The sequence below is a fragment of the Bos javanicus genome, chromosome 7 (genome assembly GCF_032452875.1).
Source record: "Bos javanicus breed banteng chromosome 7, ARS-OSU_banteng_1.0, whole genome shotgun sequence".
NCBI classification, from domain to species: domain Eukaryota; kingdom Metazoa; phylum Chordata; class Mammalia; order Artiodactyla; family Bovidae; genus Bos; species Bos javanicus.
The window spans coordinates 77877200-77896135 of record NC_083874.1 but is presented as its reverse complement, the minus strand read 5'-3'; the positions used below and the strand labels follow the sequence as shown (position 1 = coordinate 77896135).

General features: G+C 37.0%; 1 long non-coding RNA gene across 1 annotated transcript in view; it reads right to left on the bottom strand.

Annotated features, from left to right (window-relative positions):
- Window positions 1-18936, bottom strand: part of LOC133252060 (uncharacterized) — a 707608-nt gene that overhangs the window by 523280 nt on the left and 165392 nt on the right. The window lies entirely within an intron of this gene.

Genomic DNA, 18936 nt, shown 5'->3' with positions numbered 1-18936 from the left:
ATTGAGTTGGTGATGCCATCCAACCATCTCATCCTCTGTAATCTCCTTCTCCTCCTGCCTTCAATCTTTTCCAGCATCAGTATCTTTTCCAATGAGTCAGTTCTTCAGATCAGGTGGCCAAAGTATTGGAGTTTCAGCTTCAACATCAGTCCTTCCAATGAATATTCAGGACTGAATTCCTTTAGGATGGACTGGTTGGATCATCTTGCTGTCCAAGGGACTCTCAAGAGTCTTCTCCAAAACCACAGTTCAAAAGCATCAATTCTTCAGTGCTCAGCTTTCTTTATGGTCCAACTCTCACATCCATACATGACTACTGGAAAAACCATAGCTTTGACTAGACGGAGCTTTGTTGGCAAAGAAATGTCTCTGCTTTTTAATATGCTGTCTAGGTTGGTCATAACTTTCCTTCCAAGGAGCAAGTGTCTTTTAATTTCATAGTTGCAGTCACCATTTGCAGTGATTTTGGGGCCCCAAAATATAAAGTCAGCCACTGTTTCCCCATCTATTTTCCACGAAGTGATGGGGTCGCAAAGAGTCGGACACGACTGTGCGACTGAACTGAACTGAACTGAACTGAATTGATAGGACCAGATGCCATGATCTTAGTTTTCTGAATGTTGAGTTTTAAGCCAACTTTTTCACTCTCCTCTTTCAATTTCATCAAGAGGTTCTTTAGTTCTTCTTCACTTTCTGCCATAAGGGTGGTATCATCTGCGTATCTGAGGTTATTGATATTTCTCCCGGCAATCTTGATTCCAGAAGCTGGATGACTCTTGCTTCATCCAGCCCAACATTTCTCATGATGTACTCTGCATATAAGTTAAATAAGCAGGGAGACAATATACAGCTTTGACGTACTCCTTTCCTGATTTGGAACCAGTCTGCTGTTCCATGTCCAGTTTTAACTGTTGCTTCCTGACCTTCATACAGATTTCTCAGGAGGCAGGTCAGTTGGTCTAGTATTCCCATCTCTTTAAGAATTATTCACAGTTTGCTGTGATCCACACAGTCAAAGGCTTTGGCATAGTCAATAAAGCAGAAGTAGATGCTTTTCTGTAACTTTCTTGCTTTTTCGATGATCCAACAGATGTTGGGAATTTGATCCTTTGTTCTTCTGCCTTTTCTAAATCCAGCTTGAACATCTGGAAGTTCACGGTTCACGTACTGCTGAAACTTAGCTTGGAGAATTTTGAGCATTGCTTTGCTGGTGTGAGAGATGAGTGCAATTGTGTGGGAGTGTGAGCATTCTTTGGCATTGCCTTTCTTTGGGACTGGAATGAAAACCAACCTTTTCCAGTCTTGTGGCAACTGCTGAGTTTTCCAAATTTGCTCGCATATTGAGTGTAACACTTTCACAGCATCAAATCTTTAGTCTACAAATAACTCAGCATCAGTCCTTATATAAGATAATACTTAAAACTAACTTGCCCTCCTTCTTCCCAAAAACAAACAACACAAACTGTTTTCATCAATATAATAAGGTACTTTATATTGTACAAACCAGACTAGGGTCTTACAGGCATCACAGGTCTAGGAAAGACACAAAATGTACAAAACAGGGGTGTTTTCTGTCACTCATTTTTGGACTTGTAGGCTATCTTATTTTTGTTATTTGCAAGTACATTTTATTGGAGAAGATATGAATTAAAAGAATGACAAGGTTGCTCTCCTCAGATACTAAAATAACTGTCACAAGGAAGAAGTCGCTTTAATCCGTGTTGCCCCTGAGGGCAAAACTAGGGCCAGTGGTTACGCAGAAGAAAAGGCAGACAGTAGTTCTCTGTATTAAAAAATGTTTAAACATTAACATTAAAAATGGTCTAGTAATTAATATAACTTTCTTTTAAAGGAAAGAATACTAATCCCTGGAGATGTTCATCAAGAGGAAAGGGGAATAGATGTTGGGAATATTCTAGGAAAGTTTCTATACTCAGTTTGTACAAAATTGCCTCTTTATTAAAGAAAAGTCCTATATTTACTCATTTAGCATTGAAAGCAATGATGGCAAATAAATTAATGTAATTAATAACTTCTCCCTCTAGGAAAGTAAAGGAGCAGGTCTTTTGGAAGCCCACTAAGAATGTGGCAGGCTGAAATTGGAAAGAACCAGAAGGATGGGGACAAATTTTATAGACTTTTTTGCTTTCCTCTGTAACATGAAAGGTGTTTAATACATGCCTTATCAGTGATTCAGCTCAAAAGTAATTCAAGCTAATAAATTTGTGATTTTTAATTTTTCTTCAAAGTCCTGCTCCCCTTGAAGCCATCAAGGGAAGAGGAAAGAGTCTCCTTAGGTTTCAGACACTAGAGATTTGAGTAATATTAAGCAAGTTAATAAGCAAGTTATTAAGTTATTAAGCAAGATGATATAAGCATCTGAATGCAGAGTTCCAAAGAATAGCAAGAAGAGATGAGAAAGCCTTCCTCAGCGATCAATGCAAAGAAATAGAGGAAAACAACAGAATGGGAAAGACTAGAGATCTCTTCAAGAAAAATTAGAGATACCAAGGGAACATTTCATGCGAAGATGGGCTCAATAAAGGACAGAAATGGTATGGACCTAACAGAAGCAGAAGATATTAAGAAGAGGTGGCAAGAATACACAGAAGAACTGTACAAAAAAGATCTTCACAACCCAGATAATCACAATGCTATGATCACTCACCTAGAGCCAGACATCCTGGAATGTGAAGTCAAGTGGGCCTTAGAAAGCATCACTATGAACAAAGCCAGTGAAGGTGATGGAATTCCAGTTGAACTATTTCGAATACTGAAAGATGATGCTGTGAAAGTGCTGCACTCAATATGCCAGCAAATTTGGAAAACTCAACAGTCGCCACAAGACTGGAAAAGGTCAGTTTTCATTCCAATCCCAAAGAAAGGCAATGCCAAAGAATGCTCAAACTACCGCACAATTGCACTCATCTCACATGCTAGTAAAGTAATGCTCAAAATTCTCCAAGCCAGGCTTCAGCAGTATGTGAACCGTGAACTTCCAGATGTTCAAGCTGGTTTTAGAAAAGGTAGAGGAACCAGAAACCAAATTGCCAACATCTGCTGGATCATCAAAAAAGCAAGAGTTCCAGGAAAACATCTATTTCTGCTTTATTGACTATGCCAAAGCCTTTGACTGTGTGGATCACAATAAACTGTGGAAAATTCAGAAAGAGATGGGAATGCCAGATCACCTGACCTGCCTCTTGAGAAATTTGTATGCAGGTCAGGAAGCAACAGTTAGAACTGGACATGGAACAACAGACTGTTTCCAAATAGGAAAAGGAGTACATCAAGGCTGTATATTGTCACCCTGCTTATTTAACTTATATGCAGAGTACATCATGAGAAATGCTGGGCTGGAAGAAGCACACGCTGGAATCAAGATTGCCAGAAGAAATATCAATAACCTCAGATATGGAGATGACACCACCCTTATGGCAGAAAGTGAAGAGGAACTCAAAAGCCTCTTGATGAAAGTGAAAGAGGAGAGTGAAAAAGTTGGCTTAAAGCTCAACATTCAGAAAATGAAGATCATGGCATCTGGTTCCATCACTTCATTTGGAAATAGATGAGGAAACAGTGGAAACAGTGTCAGACTTTATTTTTAGGGGCTCCAAAATCATGGCAGATGGTGACTGCAGCCATGAAATTAAAAGACGCTTACTCCTTGGAAGAAAAGTTATGACCAACCTAGATAGCATATTGAAAAGCAGAGACATTACTTTGCCAACAAAGGTCCATCTAGTCAAGGCTATGGTTTTTCCAGTGGTCATGTATGGATGTGAGAGTTGGACTGTGAAGAAGGCTGAGTGCTGAAGAATTGATGCTTTTGAACTGTGGTGTTGGAGAAGATTCTTGAGAGTCCCTTGGACTGCAAGGAGATCCGACCAGTCATTCTGAAGGAGATAGGCCCTGGGATTTCTTTGGAAGGAATGATGCTAAAGCTGAAACTCCAGTACTTTGGCCACCTCATGAGAAGAGTTGACTCATTGGAAAAGAATCTGATGCTAGGAGGGATTGGGGGCAAGAGGAGAAGGGGATGACAGAGGATGAGATGGCTGGATGGCATCACCAACTCGATGGACGTGAGTGTGAGTGAACTCCGGGAGTTGGTGATGGACAGGGAGGCCTGGCATGTTGCGATTCATGGGGTCGCAAAGAGTCGGACACAATTAAGCAACTCAACTGAACTGAACTGAACTGAAGCAAGTTACTTTCCTTTGTTTAGGGGCTTTCTGGTGTAGCTCAGTCAGTAAAGCCTCTGCCTGCGATGCAGGAGAGACCTGGTTCAATTCCTGGGTTGGGGAGTTCCCCTGGAGAAGGAAATGGCAACCCACTCCAGTATTCTTGCTTGGAGAATCCCACAGACAGAGGTGCCTGGCAGGCTATAGTCCATTGGCTCACAAGAGTAGTACACGACTTAGACCTTTTTTCCCTCCTTTGTTTAGTTTTTTTTTTTTTTTTTTTTTAATATGAATAGTTGATTATTTGAGAAACAGCATGCTGTCCATTCCAAATGTTTTAATCATTTGGCTCTAAATCTATCAACTTCCTATTGCCTAGATGGAGACCAATCTTGAAAAATGGCTAATATACATCACCAGCTCAGTACCTAGCCCTCAAAAAAAGAAAAAGAGGAAAAAAAAAAAAAGTTAGATCTAAGAAAAGTGAACCTTGAGAATTCTACAAATGTAAGTAGAAATAAGTAGGAAATGTCTTAGCAGAATTTCCATATTTATATACTCTCAGTGTTTTTACTTAAATCACTAGCAGATCATGAAATGGGGCCCCAGGGACGTTAAGGCTTTATGATCAGAATGACTATGTATGTTTCATTTCATCTCAGACCCTGGATAAATAAATATTCTTACAGAGCCTGGCACCAAGGGATAATGAAACCATTTCCTTATGGCTTCCTGGTGGGTCAGCGTCCTTCTGAAAAAACTCTTCCTACAGGGTGAGAAATAAAACTCCATATATATAAAATACTTTTGAGCTCTTTAAAATGAAAATCCAGGGTATATTTTAGCTATTATTGTTATCATTATCATCTCTCACTCAATCAATATAATCTGACACATTGTATTCCCTTTAGGCCCAAGGAGTTTCTTTTCTGAATGTTAGTTCATAAAATATTCACATACAGTAAAGAATTCTTCATGCCTAGAAATTCAGTGAACCCCATCATTTATGGGAAATCTGTCCCTTCTGATAATCAAAAAAAAAACCAAACAACAGAGTATTTTCTTGGATGTTTGCCTTTCCATAAGTAGAATGTTCTTTCAAAAACAATCCAAGACATGGAAACAACAACAAAAAAAAGGTTAGTAGAACAGAAGCAATATCATACTACACAATCTGTTTCTATATACCGATCTTGAATTTCAAGACATTTCGAGAGGCACTACTTTCTCCATATTCTCTTCACAGAGCTGAAACTGATTTTTTTTTTTTTTAAGGTATTGATCTTTTCAAGGAGTACTATTTAATGCTGAGAACGTCAAATTAAAACATGAGGAATTCTTGCAAGGACTCCATGATGTCTCAGTTTCAATTCATCACAAAGACTAAAATAAATTGTTTATGATTCTTCCAAAATGGTACTTATTAGCATGTATGCATGCTAAGTTGCTTCAGTCATGTCCAGCTCTGTTCGACCCCATGGACTGTAGGCTGCCAGGCTCCTCTATTGTAAAGGAAATAGAAAAGTTTTTTCAGTTATGTAAAAAGAAAATGGGAATTAGATGAGGCTTATCACAATGGAATTTTTAACCTCAGTCTTGCGCTAAGTTGGACAACAGTTGATATTTGTGCCTCAGTTTTAAGTAGGGGGAGATGGTAACTGAGTTATCGTTTATCCTAAAATTCAGATTTCTTTACTATCTCTTCAATATGTATGGAAAGTCAACTTCCCTGTTCACATCTCCTGGAGCTTGGAAACTGGTTCATCTATCAAGATTTCCAAATAATCAATGACTGCATAATTACATCTAAAGTACTTTTCTAGAATTAGAAAATCTCCATTAGAGATATATGGAGGAATAAAACATATTTTACCCTGTGGTCTGAAACCACAAACTTGAGAAAGAAAAACAGACATATTAAATATGGAATCCAGGTGTCAGTTTCCCCACATGCTGTGTCCAATTTATTGCTTCAAATTCCTTGTACATAGTACTAAAACTTCCCTTGATATACTATAGGAAGATGGTCTCCCAACAAATATATAGTGAAATCTATAGTTTTTCTGCTTAAAACTAGGTGGCAGAAATGGAGGAGCAGTTTAGACCCTACATCTTTCCCCCAAAGACATAAGGATTTCCATCAGATATCACGTTATCCTAACCTCTTTCCTGGTGGGTGGTAGAGGTGCATTGGAGGTGAGGGCCAGTCAGGGTTTATCTGCCATTCTTCCAGACCTGAAATCCTCTCGTTCTGTTTTCCTTTAACCTGTGAACTCTCACTGACTTCCAGTTCTCTTCACAATTTGTGCTAACCCATTCATTCCTCTCATGGCTTCTCCCATCAGGCTTATGCGCACATACCCGTGATCATATTCCAGATAGTGAAGAAACATCCATCATACCTTTAAAGCCATATGGTTATTTTTAAAAAGACACAGAAATAATTCTGACAAAAACAAAAATATAGTTATTTTATAACATAGATATGGATAGAACACTATGAAGACCAGCAAGAGAACAAGATTTACCTCACAGGGACATGTGAGCAGAATTTAGAAACCTGTGTCACTGTAATTTGCAGCTCCCATTGGCATTACCATCTTTGAGATTCTGTCATTTGTAGTAAGGGGGAAGTAAAAAGGAAGAAGTAAGGAAGAAGATAAGAGAGAAGCCATGATTCTTTCTGGATGATATTAACAACAGCCTAAAATAGTAAATTTAACTTCTTAGACTCCTCCTTCCTCAAATATATGTGTTTGTACAGATACAGATGGAAGCAGAGGGACCAGCCCAGTCCTAATATTTGCAGGCCCTGGCTAAGAGAACAGAAGAGCCCGCATATCATTTGTCTAAATGTTTAAAAGTTAAAAATCAACCTAAACTTGAAGGGCGGGGACTCAGATGGGAGGGTTTGGGGGGAGACTCAAGAGTGAGGTGACATATGTAAATATATAGCTGATTTACATTATCATACTGCATAAACTAACACAACATTGTGAAGCAATTATTCTCCGATTTAAAAAAAACTCAAGCTACTGAAACTGCTAAATAGAAGTCTATCCTCTCTTTTAACAACTCTGTCTCTTTAACAGGAAAATTGGGGGAAAAAAGGTGTGAAGCTACGGTTTTTGTGGTTAAAAGTGGACAAAATACCAAAGATGACTAAATTTTAGTACATTGATGATGAATTTCTTGATGCTTGGTTTAAGGGTCATCAATGTGTGGAGGAGTAATAGAGATCATAGATCATTGTATATTGACTTTTAATATAAATAATAATTAAAAATTAAAAAGTAAGTTAAAAATGATAATATTTTATTATTTTACAATTTTATTTTAAAATAGTAATAATAACATAGTGATGTAATTATTATACATTTATTCTATAATTTTTCATAGCTTTATTAACCATATTTCCTAATTATATTGTTATGGCCAAATTTTCTTATATATATGCTGTATTCTACTGTCAGTAATTCAAAGCTAGGTTAACTTTCTTTTATCATGTAAATCATTGTAACTTACATAATAAACATTTTCACTGTCTCTTAAAATACTATCTAGATCAGAGGTTGAAAGCACTCTCTTTAAAAGGCCAAATTGTAAATACTTTAGGCTCTGAGAGCAAAGATAGATGACTCAGATGATATAGAGTCTGGCTGCAATGTAGAGGATCTGGGTTTGATCCCTGGATCAGGAAGATCCCCTGGAAAAGGGAATGGCTACCTAATCCAGTATTTTTGTCTGGAGAATCCCATGGAGAGAGGAGCCTGGTAGGTAACAGTTCATGGGATCACAAAGAGTTGGACACAACTAAGTGACTAACACTTTCATTTTATTTTAACTAGGCATTGAGAGACCTTTGGTTTCCGATCAAACTACTCAAATCTGCCATTGCAGGTCAAAGACACCCATAGACAATATCTAAAGATATGTACCCCTATAAAACTTTAATTATAAAAACAGGCAACAGGCTGACCTTGGCCACAGTTTACTAATCCTTGATACAAACGCATACAGAATTTCTTATAGTCTCTTAAAATTTCTTCAGTGCTGGAATTTTATAAAGAAAACAGGTAATTATAGTCAGTGTTCAATTTTCTCAAAACTTACTTTAACGGAAATTATACATTGATATCGGAGAAGGCAATGGCACCCCACTCCAATACTCTTGCCTGGAAAATCCCATGGATGGAGGAACCTGGAAGGCTGCAGTCCATGTGGTCGCTAAGAGTAGGACACAACTGAGCGACTTCACTTTCACTTTTCACTTTCATGCATTGGAGAAGGAAATGGCAACACACTCCAGTGTTCTTGCCTGGAGAATCCCAGGGACGGGGGAGCCTGGTGGGCTGCCGTCTATGGGGTCACACAGAGTCGGACATGACTGAAGTGACTTAGCAGCATACATTGATATATCTCCAATTTTCTTGAAGAGACCAGAGATCTCTTCAAGAAAATTAGAGATACCAAGGGAACATTTCATGCAAAGATGGACTTGATAAAGGACAGAAATGGTATGGACCTAACAGAAGATATTAAGAAGAGGTGGCAAGAATACCCAGAAGAACTGTACAAAAAAGATCTTCACAACCAAGATAATCACGATGGTGCGATCACTCACCTAGAGCCAGACATCCTGGAATGTGAAGTCAAGTGGGCCTTAGAAAGCATCACTACAAACAAAGCTAGTGGAGGTGATGGAATTCCAGTTGAGCTATTTCAAATCCTGAAAAATGATGCTGTGAAAGTGTTGCACTCAATATGCCAGCAAATTTGGAAAACTCAGCAGTGGCCTCAGGACTGGAAAAGGACAGTTTTCATTCCAAACTCAAAGAAAGGCAATCTCAAAGAATGCTCAAACTACCGCACAATTGCACTCATCTCACATGCTAGTAAAGTAATGCTCAAAATTCTCCAAGCCAGGCTTCAGCAGTATGTGAACCGTGAATTTCCAGATGTTCAAGCTGGTTTTAGAAAAGGCAGAGGAACCAGAGATCAAATTGCCAATATCTGCTAGATCATCGAAAAAGAAAGCGAGTTCCAGGAAAACATCTATTTCTGCTTTATTGACTATGCCAATGCCCTTGACTGTGTGGATCACAATAAACTGTGGAAAATTCTGAAAGACATGGGAATACCAGACCACCTGACCTGACTCCTGAGAAACCTATACGCAGGTCAGGAAGCAACAGTTAGAACTGGACATGGAACAACAGACTGGTTCCAAATAGGAAAAGAAGTACATCAAGTCTGTATATTGTCACCCTTGTTATTTAAGTTATATGCAGAGTACGTATAAGAAACGCTGGGCTGGAAGAAGCACAAGCTGGAATCAAGATTGCTGGAAGAAATATCAATAACCTCAGATACACAGATGACACCACCCTTATGGTAGAAAGTGAAGAGGAACTATAAAGCCTCTTGATGAAAGTAAAAGAGGAGAGTGAAAAAGTTGGCTTAAAGCTCAACATTCAGAAAACTAAGATCATGGCATCTGGCCCCATCACTTTATGGGAAATAGATGAGGAAACAGTGGAAACAGCGTCAGACTTTATTTTTCTGGGCTCCAAAATCACTGCAGATGGTGATTGCAGCCATGAAATTAAAAGATGTTTACTCCTTGGAAGGAAAGTTATGACCAACCTAGATAGTATATTGAAAAGCAGAGACATTACTTTGCCAACAAAGGTCCGTCTAGTGAAGGCTACGGTTTTTCCAGTGGTCGTGTATGGATGTGAGAGTTGGACTATGAAGAAAGCTGAGTGCTGAAGAATTGATGCTTTTGAACTGTGGTGTTGGAGAAGACTCTTGAGAGTCCCTTGGACTGCAAGGAGATCCAACCAATCCATTCTAAAGGAGATCAGCCCTGGGTGTTCATTGGAAGGACTGATGCTGAAGCTGAAACCCCAATACTATGGCCACCTCATGCGAAGAGTTGACTCATTGGAAAAGACCCCAATGCTGGGAGGGGTTGTGGGCAGGAGGAGAAGGGGATGACAGAGGATGAGATGGCTGGATGGCATCACCAACTCGATGGATGTGAGTTTGAGTGAACTCTGGGAGTTGGTGATGGACAGGGAGGCCTGGCATGCTGTGATTCATGGGGTAGCAAAGAGTCAGACATGACTGAGTGCCTGAACTGAACTGAAATGAAATGAACTGATACATTGATATAAAAATGCAAGAGAATTGTTTTTATAGAAATTAATATTATTGTATAAGAATCTTCTCCTTCAGAGTTATTTGATTTCTTGTTATAGTTTTCTTATGCTTTTAGAATATCACTTATATTGTGTATTTCAGTTTCTTTTGATTTATAAATATAAAAAGAAAAGAATAAAAGTATGTCAAGAAGTGATACTAACTAACTTAGGCTTACTTGGGTTTTTTCGCAAATATTTGGCTAGAATTATTCATAGTCATCAAAAAGTGTGGAAAGTGCTAATTCCAAAATAATTTTATTTGCCAATGAAGGTCCTTATATACTCATTATTTATGGATATTCCAATATTTCACAACTCTTTTAGCACATTTCATATATTATCCTAAATTGATTCTTATTGCTTTAAGAGCATTTAGTCCATTTCATCAATTGTTCAGGAGTTTTAGTAAGGTTAAACTTAATAAAAGTCTCATCAAGATATTCTATCTTATAAAAGATCCAGAAAATACCATATTTAATATTTGTATAACCTTAAAAGATTCTTCACTGTTATGGCCATGTTTTCTAGTAACCCATTCAAACTATGTGCCATGCCTAGCATAAAGAATGGTTCAGATTTTCACTCAAAACTCTGGCTTATATGCCTCTTTCTTTATCATTCATGTTATTTCCCTTATCAAAGGCTAGCACTAGGCAATATTTTAAATCAATGTCAGAATTAAAAGGTGTTTTTTCAGGTCTTCATATAACTAGACTTATAACTAAGTGTGCTTATAATATGTGCTTCTTTATAGAAACAGGTGTAAATCTCATGAAATAATTTCTACTCTTCTGTTTTCTTTTTGTGGAGGTACATAAAACCTATTCACAAAGAATACTAGACGTTCAACAGGACTTTTCTCCATGATAAAACATCCATGAGTAATATTTACTTTTGATTTAAGTTTTTGGTATGATTTATTGTCTCACTTTATTATCTATGAAATAAATATTCACTTTTTAAATTTATCACATTTATCATTTATCAGTGAGAATTTGTTTTGTTTTATCATTTTACATGGTTGGTCACTCTAGTATCACATTTTAAAATAATTCTAAGACAACATAATTTACATCATTTCATTGTTGTCTATTTTATATGAAGTTTCCTATGTTTGCCTAAGTATTAGACACAATATTCTTTTAACCAACCACACAAGTGTTGTAACAAGATATTCCATCTTATAAAAATCCATAAAATGTCACATCTAACATTTGCACCACCTTATAAGATTTGTATCAGACAAGGTGTCTTTGTCTTTTTAAATACTATGTCTTGTTAGCACTTTATTAAGTCTTTTTTAGTTCTAGTAAATTATGTGATATGTGTGTGTGTGTGTGCAAATTATGTTTTGCATTTTTTGAAATGAGAAATGTTTTAATTAGTCAAAGCTAATCTTGAAGGTTGGTACATACAACTGCAATACCTGCATATTTTGCTTTTGAAATTAGAATGCAAAGTTAATTTCTAAAGTTGCTTTTCTATTTTGAAATAGTTTCTGACTTCTAGTAAAAGTACCATGTCATCGTCAACCAGTGGAAATTGTAATTGTTGATTAAATCAAAATACTTTTTTATTAGAAAATATTTCTGCAGTGTCAGAGAAATGTGGTGTCTGTGTTCTAGGACCATCATTTAATAAGCGTAATATAACTACAGTTTGTCTTCTTCTCCAACTTTATGATTTTGTGAATATAATTTTCTTTAGCTTCTAATGTACAGAATAGAGATGTGATTGTTGCCTCTGAATTATGAATTTGATGAGTAATCCCTTTTTTAATTCTCATGATTATAAGTATTTAAATATTTGCTTAGTAAAATACACAAAAATGAAGATGATTATATGATCTATTCAACTTGTGTAACTGATGAAAATAATTTTCTTGTTCCTCTTCCTTGTTTTGAGTAGTAATTAAATATCCATTAAATAAAGAATGCATAATATCCTTTTCATGAATTCTTAGACCATATTTGACAAAAGTCTACTGCCTTTCATTTTTCAAGATTATAAAAATTCAAGTAGATCACCTCTTTGAAGATTTGCATTTTCTTTTAGATTTTCTTTCCTTTTATTTTTTTCCTGAGTTCCAGTATGACATTTTAAATTTCAACCACAAATTTGACCTGTGCACAATCCAACTATATAAAAAATAATTAAATTCAATGTTTGCAAAACTCGAATTTAATTTTATGAAAAACAAGTGAAAGGAAATGTATACCAAAATAAAAGCATTTTTTATGATTTAAAAATTGTTTTATTTTAAAATAACTGAATTATCTATTAAAATTAAAGAGCAAAATATAAATCAGAAAAATGCAATAATTTTAAAATAAATTATTCAAATAAAACTAAATTTTTTTCTGAAATTTAACTTAATGTTTTAATATAGTTTTATAGGGGATTCCCTGGTGGTCCAGTGATTAAGACTTTGTATTGTCAATGTAGGGGGCATGGGTTTGACCCCGATTGGGGAACTAAGATTCCACCAGCCATGAGACCTATTGCTGCTGCTGCTGCTACTAAGTCACTTCAGTCATGTCCAACTCTGTGTGACCCCATAGACGGCAGCCCACCAGGCTCCCCCGTCCCTGGGATTCTCCAGGCAAGAACACTGGGGTGGATTGCCATTTCCTTCTCCAATGCATGAAAGTGAAAAGTGAAAGTGAAATCGCTCAGTCCTGCCTGACACTCAGCGACCCCATGGACTGCAGCCTTCCAGGCTCCTCCTTCATGGGGTTTTCCAGGCAAGAGTACTGGAAGGGGGTGCCATTGCTTTCTTCAGCCATGAAGCATGCCCCACCCCAAATGCATAGTTTTGTAAAAATAAAATTTGTTTTAGTATCCATTGTCTCTCAAACAGGTAATGTAAAAATATCTGTATCACACTTTATTATACTTCAAATAGTTTTGTATAATATACATAAATTTAAGAGTATATATTGTTTAATAATTTAAAAATTCTTCAGTTTCCATGTGCCACTGTGGGGAACACCATGCTAATTCATGACTACCTCAGGACCACAAATTGAAACAGGAAGAGAACAAGAAATGGATATTCAGTGCTACTGGGAAATACCGTTTCATCATTCAGGAATCTATTACACGTATGCTGAGAGAAAGGACTTGACAAGTTAATTAATTTGTCTTTTCTTTTATGTAAGTGCTTCCCTGCTCACAATCTCCTGATACTCTGAAGCAGTGTCTGCCTTCAGTGTTAGCTGTGACATGACCCACAGCCTTCAGAGCACTGGAACTTATCTGCCTTTTATTTTAAGACATCAGGCAAGAGGCCTGAAGAAGACTTTCCTGGGACCTGAACTGGGATCGTAAGGGTGATGAGCAGCTCTGTGCCAGCTATAAATGCCAGAACACGAGACCAAAAATATCTTTTCTCTTCAATAAATTTATTTCTTTATGTTTTTGAGACATGCAAAGCTATCATAAACACACAGAGCAAGGCAAGCATCTCTTGCCAATACTGCTGGGGACAAGGTAGCCAAGGGAATCACTTTTCTTTACACACTCTATCTTATGAAACTTTTAACCATATAAATATATAACCAGATCAAAACATACACATGACTCATGTTGGCTTTTCCTAGAAGCAGGTCCTAAAACAAGACTTATTTTTATGTAGTTTACTGAGCAATGGCCTCAGGGACACTGATACAGAAGTAAGGGGAGAGACAGGAGAGGGAGAAAGCCAATCAAGTGTACACTGGCAGCCTCTGTGGACAGCTGGAGCATAATCCCCATGGGGTTCTGGGAAACTGCACAGAGCACATGCCTCAGAGATCTTTCTCTTGAGGGACAAGAGAGGTGAGGTATTTATCAATCAATTCCCTTCAGTCATTAATTGAGCATTGCTTCCCAAGGGCATGGTTAACACCCTGGCACTTCCAGCCTGTCTTATGCATAGGCAGAATTGGGCTCTGGAGTACAGACTACTCAGGCTAAGAGTCTCCAGTACTATCAGTGGTGGAGTTCAGTCAACATGCTCCCAAGTGGTCTATTGGAGATGGGGGTGGGAGGATATGAACAAGGAACTGAGAGTGTCTGCTTCAATTTAAAAAATAAGATGGTAAAGAGTCTACCTGCAGTGCAGGAGACCAGGGTTTGATCCCTGGGTCAGGAAAATCCCCTGGAAAAGGAAATGGCAACCCTTTCCAGTATTCTTGCTTGGAGAATCCTATGGACAGAAGAACTTGATGGGCTGCAGTCCATGGGTTTGCAAAGAGTCGAACATGACTGAGTGACTAAGCACACACACATAATTAAGAGGGAACATTCCTACACTATTGGTGGGAATGCAAATTGGTATAACTATGATGGAGAATGGGAAGAGAGGGGGGCTGACAGAGGATGATGACTTGGTTGGATAACATCACCAACTCAATGGACATGTGTTTGAACAAACTTTGGAAGATAGTGAAGAACAGGGAAGCCTGGAACACTGCAGTCCATGGTGTTGCAAAGAGTCAGACATGATTTAGAAACTGAATGACAAATTATGGAGAACAATATAGACATTTTTTTTTAAACTAAAAATTGAGTTACCATGTGACCTAGTAATTCCACTCCTGGGCATATATCCAGAGAAAATCATAATTCAAAAAGATACAAGCACTCTAATGTTCATTGCAGCACTATTTGGCTAAGACTTGGAAGCTATGTAAATTTCCAACGATGGGAATGAACAAAGATGTGATACATGTATAGGGAGGAATATTACTCAGCCATAAAAAAGAAATAATGCTATTTGCAGTGACATGGATGGAACTATATATTTTCATACTGAGTGAAGTAAATCAGGCAAAGACAAATATCATATAATATCACTTACGTGTGGAATCTAAAATAAATGGTACAAATGGACTTATTTACAAAACAGAGAGAGACACAGATTAAAAAGAAAATTTACGGTTACCACGGGGGAGAGGAAGGGAGGGATAAATCAGGAGATTGGGATCGACATTTACACACTACTATATATATATATGGAGAAGGCAATGGCAACCCACTCCAGTACTCTTGCCTGGAAAATCCCATGGACGGAGGATCCTGGTAGGCTGCAGTCCATGGGGTTGCTAAGAGTCGGACATGACTGAGCAACTTCACTTTCACTTTTCACTTTCATGCATTGGAGAAGGAAATGGCAACCCACTCCAGTGTTCTTGCCTGGAGAATCCCATGGATGGGGGAGCCTGTTGGGCTGCCATCTATGGGGTCGCACAGAGTCGGACACGACTGAAGCGACTTAGCAACATATATATATATATATATATATAAAACTAATAAGGACCTACTGTATAGCACAGGGAACTCTACTCAGTACTCAATGATCTACATGGGAAAAGAATCTAAAAAAAGAGTGGATATATGTATATGTATAACTGATTCACTTTGCTGTACAGCAGAAACTCACATCACATTGTAATCAACTATATTCCAATATTTTTTTTTATTTTTATTTTATTTTATTTTTTTTGAGGATGAGATTGTTGGATGGCATCACCAACTCAATGGACAGGAGTTTGAGCAAACTCCAGGAGACAGTGAAGAACATGGGAGCCTGGTGTGCTGCTGTCCATGGCATCACAAAGAGTCAGACAAGACTGAGCAGCTGAACAACAATAACTGAGCACTAAGTTGTGCACATTTATGGTGAAACTCCATAGAGCCAGGCAAAGCCAGGGAAGTTGAGCTGAACAAGTCCAAAACCTTGCACAGGGCTGGAAGACTGCCATGTTCTGGCAGCCATAAGGAAGAAAACTTGCTGACCTTTCAGTAGTGATCCAGTAAGGCCACATCTTGGTAATAAGCTAAACTAAGGACTGAGTAAAGGCTACACCAGAATCTCCCTAATGAACCTAAAAACAAGCCTGAAAAACAGCAAGCTGACGAGCAAGTAACTTAACTGTCTGCCAAAATGAACTTCAATACTTTTTAAAGACTGCAAAAAAAAAAAAAAAAAATGATGTCAACTACATAATATCATGAAGTCCAAGCAGCTAGTAGAACTTAACTAGACTTGAGAAGTAGAAAAATGTAACCTATATCCAGAAGAAAAATCAATCAGTAGAACTAGATCTTGAAAGGACAGAGATGATGGAATGAGCAGACAAGAACTTGAAATAGCTATTATAAATATCCTCAAGGTTTTAAAGGAAAACATGAACACTGTGAGTAAAGAAATAGGAACATCTGTGATAGTTTTGCTTCTTCATATATATAATTTTATTTATTTTTGGCTGTACTGGGTCTTCACTGCTGCACGGGCTTTTCTTTTTTTTCTTTTTTTTTTCTTTTTAATTCTAAATTACTTAAAATCCATCCTGAACCCTCCTCCCTCCTCCCTCCCCATACCATCCCTCTGGGGCGTCCCAGTGCACCAGTCCTAAGCATCCAGCATCGTGCATTGAACTTGGACTGGCATCTCGTTTCATACATGACATTTCACATGTTTCAATGCCATTCTCCCAAATCTTGCCACCCTCTCCCTCTCCCACAGAGTCCATAAGCCTGTTCTATACATCAGTGTCTCTTTTGCTGTCTCGTATACAGGGTTATCGTTACCATCTTTCTAAATTCCATATATATGCGTTAGTATACTGTATTGGTGTTTGTCCTTCTGGCTTACTTCACTCTGTATAATAGGCTCCAGTTTCATCCACCTCATTAGAACTGATTCAAATGTATTCTTTTTAATGGCTGAGTAATACTCCATTGTGTATATGTACCACAGCTTTCTTATCTATTCATCTGCTGATGGACATCTAGGTTGCTTCCATGTCCTGGCTATTATAAACAGTGCTGCGATGAACATTGGGGTACACGTGTCTCTTTCCCTTCTGGTTTCCTCAGTGTGTATGCCCAGCAGTGGGATTGCTGGATCATAAGGCAGTTCTATTTCCAGTTTTTTAAGGAATCTCCACCAATATTTTTTTTAAAAACAAAAGAGGGAAGAAATATTTGCATATTCAGTGAATGCAAAATTCAAAATGAAGTTAGGTTTTGCCTTATTCCAAAGGTCACTTGAGTCAGATGTAGCTTTATTCTGATGAAGGAACATGCCTTAATGTTTGCTGTATTAGCAACCTTTAGATCTATGCAGTGTCACTAGGGCCAAGCTTCTATCTTTTTTTATAATATGAAAAATAGAACTTATAATTTACAATAAATAGAAAAATTGTTATGTTTGCTTGCTATTAATGACTGTGTTTATAAATTTAGCAGCATCTATTCAGTATATTTTCCCAATATACTCCAAAAGCCTTTATAAACACTTTGTATACATTTGCTTACAAAATCCTTTAAGACCAAATCAATGCTTTATCTTTCTCATGCCTCAGGCCAGGAAAAACCTGCAAATCTCTGATATTATACAGAAGTATACCTATTCTCAGTGGACCTAAAGAGTTTCTTTTTTCCTCTGTCTTTTCATGAAATCTTAAAAAAAAATGTATTATATAAATTTATTGCTTCTCCTTTAATGTCACCCAAAGTAGGCCATCCTTGAAAACACTTACTGTTTTAAAAAAGACTGGTCTTTAAGAAAAGTATATCATAATTTTTAATAGTTGGACTTAATGATTCTAGAAGAAATAAAAATGTATTCAATAGATTAATTCTTATCAGTGAGGGAACTGACCTAAATCTCATTTAGAATAAGACACTTAAAAACAAAAAACATTTATAGTACATTTGCTTGGTCCATTTTTTTTCTATTGCAGAAATAGTTCAAATATTTTTCTTCTAATTTTACAGCTGGGTTATCAAACACAAAAAAGATCTGCTCCTACAAACTTAAGTTTCAAAGCTTACACATTATGAATTTTATTTTCTTTTAAAAAAGCAAAAAGCAAAGAAAACATGTAAACACACATAGCCGTTACTGAGTCAAGTGATAATTTTTGCATATGTAGGTACAGACGTAAGTTGTAAGAGTATTCTTGGGTGATGAAAATTGCTCATATAAAATTACATATGTATGAGTCATATATATAGCTGATTTTCTTTTAAAATACTTTTTAAATTTCTTTTTGTTGCTGTTGCTTTAAGAAAGAACAGATATAGCCTGCAAATTCCAAGCATTTAACAGTAGAAAAATATGATCTGGCTATCCCCTTAAAACACAAAACATTTTTATTAGAAATTTAATTCATGAAATGTGTTGATTTCTCTTCAAGAAGAGTTTATATTGTACCTCTATGAGTAACTTCTTCTTTGCAGTAAGATATTATTTAAAAACCAGGAAAAGAGGAAAATGAAGTATGGGATAGGCAACATGCTCCTTTTTTCCCCCTAAGTAGCCATAGATTTCAATACAGTTAAGGAAAAAAAAAAAAAAACCTCCTTAAATATAGAAATGTCACAGACAAAGAATACATAAAGGGAAAGGTATTAGTTAATTTGTAGGAACATTCTTCTCACTTCCTGTCAAAGTACATAGTTTAGAAATAGATACTTGTGCATTTTGGACATTTCTGGATTTTTCTTTCATATTACTTAAAGTGTCTTCATCTGGTGATTATTCTTCTACTTAT